Below are 9,665 nucleotides of genomic sequence, written 5' to 3' on the forward strand. Positions count from 1 at the left end.
TGTTTGGTTGTCCACTATCACTCAGCTGACGCCTCGTTCCTAGTTTCTCCTGTTAGTGGTTCAGTCATCTTTTTTCATACTCCTCGTAAACCTGTGGTTTGATTGTAGAGATAGAGTAAGGGACAACGGTACTGTGGAAAAGTTTCAGGTGCATGTATATATCTAGGGAGACATCCTTACGTTTGCTTCATGATGGCATGCAAGCCATGACCCTAACCAATGGGTTCACAGCAGTCCCAGTCCCAGTGCAGGCTGTTGTCAAGTTTGGCTGTGTTGTTGCCCCAACACTCCTCTCAACCTTTCTTATTGTAATTCAGCACCTTACCTTTAACTGGCTTACTGCTGGCATGGAACCAACTGGGAAGACTAACTCTGAAGTGTTCATGCTCCACTGCAGAACAAGGTTCAGAATCCATGTGGCTGTTCGCAAATGATCTTGCCAGATGTTGATGATGATTGCCCAAAACACACCACTGATGCACAGTTTTAATAGCTTAATCAATTCTGAATCAAACCCATTTAATGAGGTGGTAATATCACACAAGAGAATGCAGAAATCTTGTCTCAGTGAGGTCACTACTTCCTGTACTGATAGAGGCTGATGCATACGTGACAGTTAGATCAGTGAGAAGTCCAAATAGGCCTCAAGTTAGCAATCACATCCTTTGCTTCCAGTCCATTTTGGCAGCAATGACCTTCAGGGAAAGGGCGGTAGGTGTCATGTGGCTAATCCTGTTGATGGACTCTGCAATCTCACCCCAGAGTACATTTTTCAGCCTTTCTACCCCTGAAGCTTTCTTCCAAAATGAAGTTCAATCAAAGAAGTACTGATTCATCTGAAAGAAGTAATAAGCAGGTTTCTGAATGCAGTAATTCAGTAATTTCATAGCAACATTTAAAATTAATCTTCAAATTAAAATTTCAAATTATTTAATTTGAAGACTAATTTGAACTGTTGGGATGGAATTACTAGATTACTGCATTCAGAAACCTGCTTATTACTTAACTAAATCTAAATTGTTATGTTGTGGTACAGTGAAACTGGGTGGCCATGAATAACACACACGAGAGACAGAGAGGTGTGGAACAAACACACTGCGGTTTATATTACTTGTAAGTCACTTACCCAGAATGCCCCTTCCCATGACGTTCAGTACGGAACACACAGGGAAGCCTGACAGCAACTTGTAAGGGTCAAAATATACATAAAAACATGACATATTCATCCCCTAATTACAAAGGTTTCTCCCCCTTCCCAGAGCAGATGCTGAACTATTAACATTCAATGGCGTATTCATCAATTCAACCAACAACAAACCTTTTTTTTTAACCAGGGAAAGAGGAAAGGCTTCCTCTATTCCCAGACATAGCCCTAGGGATTATTCTGCCTCATGTGTTGAGGGTTATTCACTAAACTAGAGATCTAATCTGACTGGAGGCTGCCTGTTCCTGTGAGGGTACTGGTGGCCTGGGAATAATGCCAAAGACATTTTATCTCTTGGTGGTATATATATATAAACCTTGGCTTGGGTACTGCATTGTCAGTAGAGGGCACCTCAGAATGCACAGGTGATGGGGGACAAATTGTCTTGCTGATTAAAAACTAGCATGTGATGATTCTGACTGCCGAGCAGATCACCTAGAATATCTAAGGATGAAGGCAGCATTACAGGGGGGGCGGTAGAATTTCAGGTTGTTTTGATGAAAAGGCGAAGTTCCACTTGCCTTCATACTGTTAGCTAGCTTATTGGAAGCAGTTATATCTGTGTTCTTTTCTTTGTCGTTGTTTAGGATCAGATGACGCAGTTAGAGTCTGTTCCAGATGTTCCACAGTGAATGGGGGGGAATGGGGGCAAGCTTCCTCCCAGGTTCCATTTTGAAACCTTTCATTTCTGCTTCCGCCTCTTCAAAGACAAACCCACTCCGGCCAGTGAACTTTCCTTTAGGTTCTCCTTGTTGGCAGTGAGACTGGACAGCAGTGCTTTCACACCTACATTTGCTTTTCATACTATTTCTAAAATATCAACACTTTCATTAATCTCCTTAATATCTTCTTGTGATGGAATGGGAGCCAAGTAGTTTCGAAGGTGTAAGACAGGAGTTGGGATCTTCTGCTCCAGAGCAGCAACTCACTCATGTTCTTCATGTGGGGTAGACCACTGGCTACTGTAGTGACTACCTAGCCGGCTTAAGTTACTTGAGAACCATTGACTGAACCTGGCTGGATAACACTGATCCTTCACCAAGCACCTCTTCAATCATCGATACTAGTCCAGGTATACTTTTCTCCATGTTGAAGAACTCATTGAAGTCAAAGTCCCCAAACGAGGGGTCAGATGGGACTGCTTCCTGCAGAGCTTTTTGGTCAGTTCTGATGCAGAAACAGTAGTTGGGAAACATCATTGCATTTTACACATTCTTTAAGGGTTTCTGATCACTTAGACCATAAGACCATAAGACAAAGGAGCAGAAGTTAGCCATTTGACCCATCGAGTCTGCTCCACCATTTTATCATGAGCTGATCCATTCTCCCATTTAATTCCACTGCCCTGCCTTCTCACCATAACCTTTGATGCCCTGGCTACTCAGATACCTATCAATCTCTGCCTTAAATACACCCAATGACTTGGCCTCCACTGCCGCCTGCAGCAACAAATTCCACAGATTCACCACCCTCTGGCTAAAAAAATTTCTTCACATCTCTGTTCTGAATGGGCGCCTTTCAATCCTTAAGTCATGCCCTCTCGTACTAGACTCCCCCATCATGGGAATCAACTTTGCCACATCCACTCTGTCCATGCCTTCCAACATTCAAAATGTTTCAATGAGGTCTTCCCTCATTCTTCTAAACTCCAAGGAATACAGTCCAAGAGCGGACAAACGTTCCTCATATGTTAACCCTCTCATTCCTGGAATCATTCTAGTAAATCTTCTCTGTACCCTCTCCAACGTCAGCACATCCATTCTTAAATAAGGAGAACAAAACTGCCCACAGTATTCCAAGTGAGGTCTCACCAGTGCCTTATAGAGCCTGAACATCACATCCCTGCTCCTATACTCTAGAAATGAATGCCAACATTGCATTCGCCTTCTTCACCAACGACTCACCTGGAGGTTAACCTTAAAGGTATCCTGTATGAGGACTCCCAAGTCCCATTGCATCTCAGAAGTTTGAATTCTTTCCCCCTTTAAATAATAGTCTGCCCGTTTATTTCTTCTGCCAAAGTGCACAACCATACACCTTCCAACATTGTACTTCATTTGCCACTTCTTTGCCCATTCTTCCAATCTATCCAAGTCTCTCTGCAGACTCTGTTTCCTCAGCACTACCGGCCCCTCCACCTATCTTCGTATCGTCAGCAAACTTAGCCACAAAGCCATCTATTCCATAATCCAAATTGTTGATGTATAATGTGAAAAAAAGCGGCCCCAATATGGACCCCTGTGGAACACCACTGGTAACCGGCAGCCAACCAGAATAGGATCCCTTTATTCCCACTCTCTGTTTCCTGCCAATCAGCCAACGCTCTATCCACGTATGTAACTTTCCCGTAATTCCATGGGCTCTTATCTTGTTTAGCAACCTCATGTGCGGCACCTTGTCAAAGGCCTTCTGAAAATCCAAATACACAACATCCACTGCATCTCCCTTGTCTAGCCTACTGGCAATTTCCTCAAAAAATTGCCATAGGTTTGTCAGGCAGGATTTTCCTTTATGGAAACTATGCTGAGTTCTGCCTATCTTGTCATGTGCCTCCAGTCTTCTGCCAATCTTGGATCCTCCAGTAGCACTTTATCACCAATGCTTGTCAGCTCTATTGTTTCTGATTGAGTAGAGGGGCCAGCAGAAAACCATTCTGGTTCTTCTTCAGTATAAGAATCACATCGCCTCTGCTCACCAAAAGCACATTTGTCATCACCAAAATTTTTCCTAAAGCACTTCTCCTTGTAGTCTCATTCCTTCCTTCTCAGGCATTTCTGTCATGGAAGTCAATGTCTCTGCCATCCTGATCAAAGGTTCTTGATGTTATTATGCGCCGACTTCCAATTCTCAGCTGGTAACCCAAACCACAAATATTTCCATTTTCATTATTTTCCACTGAGCTTCCAGATCATTGACTACTGGAGGTGTTGGTCACATGACAGCCACAGCCAAAGCTTTGGCACTGAGGACTAACTACAACATCAAGATCTTCTTTTATTCTCTCTCATGGATCTCCAGTTTTTCACTTGAAAACTGCTTTCTCCAAATCTGAAGCATAGTCCTTCTTAGTTCCATCCAGTGCCGAACATCTGCCAGAATTGGGATACAAGGATGCATGCCACTTTTCAAGTCCCAGATATCTCCACTGTCATATTTTTCCAAAGGTCATGCTGGTCTCTGATTTGCATATGGGTACTCTTTAAATTCTAGCAGCTTTTCCTTGGAATGTCTATATGCTTTCTTCATTCCACACATTTTTATTGTAACGCAATTAATATTTTTCCTCAATCCGTTCTTTCTTTATCCATGCTGCCACCAAAGCTCAACAGTCACCTCCTCTGCTCCACTAAGACCCGGGGCTTAACAGTGATTCCTTTCACACTGCCCAGTTCTCTGTTGACCACTTCTGTGTGTTTCTTCAATACCCCTTGTAGACCAGTGCTCCCACCAATCGAGTGAACGTCATGCCATTTCAGCTTGAGTTGCTCCAATCACAAGTGGCCCAGAAGTGCTGGATAGCTACCTTTAACAATATACAGTGGAAGTTTGCTTCTCTGTTCATTAATCTCCACTGTAACATGTACTGCTGCCCTCGCTGGGACAACCTCACCAGTGTAAGTCTTTAAAGTCAACTTTGCCCCTTCTGAGGTGAGGTGCTGTGATTTCTCCTTGTTAACTGTCTCTGACACCAGTGATACTGTAGCTCCTGCAATCTCACTTGTGGTCCCATCCAACTGCGAGGTTATCCAATAGCTATCTTTGTGTCCTGAGATAGATAACGCATGCATTACTTCTTCAACCAAAGAGTGAGAGTCGCTCGGCCCATCTTCAGTATGCTCCATCTTGTTCACGTTTCTTTTTGTTCTTCCAAGACATATTTCTTTTACAGGCGCATTTCAAATGTCCCTTTTTGCCACAAGTTCGACAATCTAAATCCTTTTGCTGACTGCCCAGTTTTGCCACAACATCAACATTGATTGCTAATAGATGTCTTAATCTTAAGGTCAGTAGAAACTAGATGAACTAGGGAAGCTGTGCTTCTTTAGATGCCATCTCCAGAGCTGTACTAACCTTAATTGCCTTCTGTAATGTTAGCCTATCTTCTGTAAGCAAATGTTTCTGAATTTCTCACTACACAGACCACATACAAAATCTATCACGTAACGTGCCATTCAGCAACTGCCCAAAATCCCAGTGTTCAAACAATTACTTCAGCACCACCACAAACTGTGAAATAGATTCACCTTCCTTTTGATTCCTTTTATAAGATCGAAACCTCTCAGCAATAATCAGAGATTTAGGTGAATAGTAGTCCTTTAAGACTTTAACTATGTCCTCATAAGGCTTATCGCCAGGCTTAGCAAGTTGCACTAGACCGCGTAATAAATGGAACATTTTTGCACCCATCACAGTCAGAAAAGTTGGAAAATGAATATCATCTGAATTATCACCCACATTACACAGTGGTACACCAGATTTTTTTTGCCAAAGGGAACAAACATAGAAACATAGAAAAGAATAAATATCGCATGAAGACTTGTCACTTCGTTGCCAATTGTTATCTTTGTGGTACTAGGAAGCTGGGTGGCCATGAATAACACACACAAGAGACAGAGAAGTGAGGAACAAAATATGCAGCTACTTATTTGTAAGTCGTCTACCCAGAATGTCCTCTCATATTATGTTCAGTACGTAACATACACAGTAGCCTGTGAGTCAAAATATACAGTACATTAATATATAATATTGAGTTTCCATGTGCTAAGGTAGGATTTGAACAAATTTTAGTCCAGTATTGTTCTTTCCAGATTTGTAGTTTACCATGTCAGCAATCTAACCACTTAGCCGGCCAGTGGTGTAGTTGTATCCACACTGGACTTTGAGGCGAGTGGTCTCAAGTTTGAATCCGGCCGGCTCCTTACGTATTTTCCATCTACGCTGGGTTGAGTGTTGAGCTAGCAACTCGTAAGAGAAACAGACACAAATGCTAAAGAAATGGCAAGGCTGCCACCTGATGTGCCACACGGCAGAGAAAGAACAGCAACAACAACAATCTAACCACTACAGTGCTGTTTTAAGTGATAGTCATGTTACCTCATGATGGCAGTCAAAGAAGCGGCTTACTGTGAATTTTTAGCAAATCAATCAATTAGGGCAGAATGGTGGCGCAGAGGTTAGCACAATGCTTTTCAATTCCCGCCACTGCCTGTAAGGAGTTTGTATGCTCTCCCCATAACTGCGTGGGTTCACTCTGGGTGCTGTGGCTTCCTCCCATATTCCAAGATCATGCTGGTTGGTAGGTTGATTGGTTATTAATGGTTAGGCTAGGGTTAAATTGGGAGATTGCTGGGCAGCGTGGCTCAAAGGGCTGGAAGGCCTACTCTGCGCTATACCTCAATAAATAAAGAATAAATTTAAAAAACAACTCATCTAGTCACCATTTCTGATATGAAGCATTTAAACGACCCAATGCATCACCTGCATCAGCCTACCCACCATCAAGGACATATATACAGGAAAATGCTGGCAAAAACCCAGCAGCGTCATGAAGAATCCCACCCACCCAGCTCTTAGATTGTTTGTCCCACTCGCGTCAGGGAGGAGGCTACTCAGCATCCATGCCAGGAACACCAGACTCAAATACAGTTACTTTCCCTGAGCAGTAAGGTTAACCAGCACCTCCACCCACCAACCCACTCCACTACACCTTTCACCACCACTACGTTCTCATTTCTTGTCAGAGTCACCTTATGTACAGACACTCCTTTGCCTAGCATCACCTTATGGACATACAATCAGTCTATGTACATAAGCTATCTTATATATTTATATTTATTGTGTTTTTTAAATTTATTTTGTCCCTTATCTTATTATGTTTTATGCTAGGCAACATCGGATCCAGAGTAACAATTATTTCACTGCCCTTCACATCTGTGTATGGGAAATTACATTAAACAGTCTTGAATCTGGAGTCTTTCTACTCCAAGGAGGTATAGGGTATCACCAGCTAGTTCTCACATTTCATTAATTTGTATTCACAGCCTACAACAAATATGATGAAACTCATTGTACATCATTGAATCATTGAGTTATAAAGCACTACAGTGCAGAAACTGGCCCTTTGGCCCATCTAGTATGTGCTGAACTATTATTGTGCCTAGTTCCATCAACCTGTACCTAGACCGTACTAGACTAACCAACCCCATGACAACCCATACCACCACTACTTTATCATTTCCTCTCTGAGTCACCTTATGTACAGACACTCCTGTACATAACATCACTTTATGGACATACAATCAATCTATGTGTATAAGCTATCTTATGTATTTATACTTATTGTGTTTTTTACTGATTGTGTTCTTTTACTCATGTCTTTTTTTTTGTGCTGCATTGGATCCAGAGCAACAATGACTTAATTCTCCTTCATACTTGTGTTCTGCAAATGACATTAAACAATCTGGAATCATCTCGAAAATATCCTAATATTTTAATGGATTAAAAAATATTGAAAATTATTCATTGCGTATAAATCAAAATAAAAGAAGCAGAATTCTCTATTTCTGTAGGGTAAACGCACACACCCTGTTACTGCTCTCAGAATACCCAGACAAATACTGATTGTTGTCTTATGTCTTAGCATTTTATGTTAAGGCACTTCATATGCCTGCACCATACCTCTTAGATGTAAGTTGTTTAATATTAAAATCAATGAATTGCTGTTTTATAAATAAATCTCTTTCACAAATGAACGCAGACCATCTAATTAGGCAGTGATTTGAAAGAATTGACATCAATTCATATGTCAAGATGGTTTTGTGTGACTTGATTCAATCTCCAGCATCTGCTGCAGGCTGTAATGTTAATACACTCGATAAAAAGTAAGTCAATTTTAAATGGTACGTTCTGAATCCTTGCCAAGAGTCCAATTCAGATTATTTATTCATTTGTTTATCACATGTACATTGAAACACAGAGTGAAGGATGTCCTAAATTTCTAAATTTAGGATTGATTTCACTTACTGAATAAACTGGATTCCTAAAACACCTAATATTTATCGCATGGAATTCAGACTTAGTTCTTTGCATCTATTGTAAACTCTGTGTACTGTATCTCCAGGGGTTTGAGAACAAATCCTTTGCTGATGCTTCAATGAAACACTGAGGGAACCCTGTACTCTTGGAATCAATGTCTTTCAGATGAAAATCACACCGAAGCCACACAAGACCAGAAGGCACAGGAGCAGAAGCAGGACTTTTGCCCCATCCAGCCTCTTAATAAGAACTGGTGTGTGAACGCTTCACTGGTGATGACTCACTGTTCACCTTTGGTAGAGTTTTAATGGTGAAGTGCAGGCCCTTCTATTTACCAGGGGAGTTCACTATCACTGTGATCCCCACTGTACCAACGTTGGGAAAGCAATGCATGAACTCTTCTGACACTACCAGTGACCTCCAATCTAAACACCCCAACAGCTTTTTAATTGTTGCCATGCTAACTTAAAAACAGTCCTGCCTAAATTCTATCACTATGTTGACCTTGCTACTAGAGGTGAGAACACATTTGACCTGGTTTATACCAACATCCATGGTACTTCCAAGGCTGAATCCCACCCCCCCCCCCACTTTGGATACTCTAACCACTTATTTATAATGCTATTCCTCCATACAGACCACTGATTAAATGAGCTAAACCAGTTCAAAGTGAGATAAAGACTTGGTCAGAAGCAACAACCTTAGCATTACAAAACTGTTTTGAAAAGACAGCCCAGAACATGTTCAGGAAGGCAGTTACCTACGACCATTTTCCGAAAAATCGGAAGTGCAAAGGGACTTGGGGGTCCTCGTGCAGGATACCCTAAAGGTTAACCGCCAAGTTGGATCGGCGGTCAGGAAAGCGAATGCTATGTTGGCATTCATTTCAAGAGGAATAGTGTATAAGAGTAAGGAGGTGTTGATGAGGCTCTATGGGGCATTAGTGAGACCTCATTTGGAATACTGTGTGCAGTTTTGGGCCCCCTATCTTAGAAAGGATATACTGATGTTGGAGAGAGTTCAGAGAAGATTTACGAGGGTGATTCCTGGAATGCAGGGGCTAACATATGAGGAGCATCTGTCGGCTCTTGGATTGTATTCATTAGAGTATAGAAGAATGAGAGGGGATCTCATAGAAACGTTTCGAATGTTGAAAGGGTTGGACAGAGTAGATGTTGAAAGGTTGTTTCCCTTGGTGGGTGACTCCAGGACAAGAGGCCATAGTCTTAGAATTAGAGGGTACCCAGTTAAAACAGAGATGAGGAGAAATTTTTTTAGCCAGAGGGGGTCATGGATTTGTGGAATTCGTTGCCACATATGGCTGTGGAGGCCCGATCATTGAGGGTGTTTAAGGAGGAGATTGACAGGTATCTAATTAGTCAGGGTATCGGGGGATATGGGGAAAAAGTCGGAAATTGGAACTAGA

At 41.9% G+C, this 9,665-nt stretch overlaps 2 pseudogenes; both read right to left on the minus strand.

Moving 5' to 3' along the window:
- Window positions 1-1,635: 1,635 nt before the first annotated feature.
- On the minus strand, window positions 1,636-2,400 carry LOC134349887 (eukaryotic translation initiation factor 4E transporter-like; annotated as a pseudogene).
- Window positions 2,401-3,738: 1,338 nt separating this feature from the next.
- LOC134349888 (eukaryotic translation initiation factor 4E transporter-like) lies at window positions 3,739-4,459 on the minus strand (annotated as a pseudogene).
- Between the last annotated feature and the right edge of the window lie 5,206 nt (window positions 4,460-9,665).

Source organism: Mobula hypostoma, chromosome 7 (genome assembly GCF_963921235.1).
Source record: "Mobula hypostoma chromosome 7, sMobHyp1.1, whole genome shotgun sequence".
In the NCBI taxonomy this organism is placed as follows: domain Eukaryota; kingdom Metazoa; phylum Chordata; class Chondrichthyes; order Myliobatiformes; family Myliobatidae; genus Mobula; species Mobula hypostoma.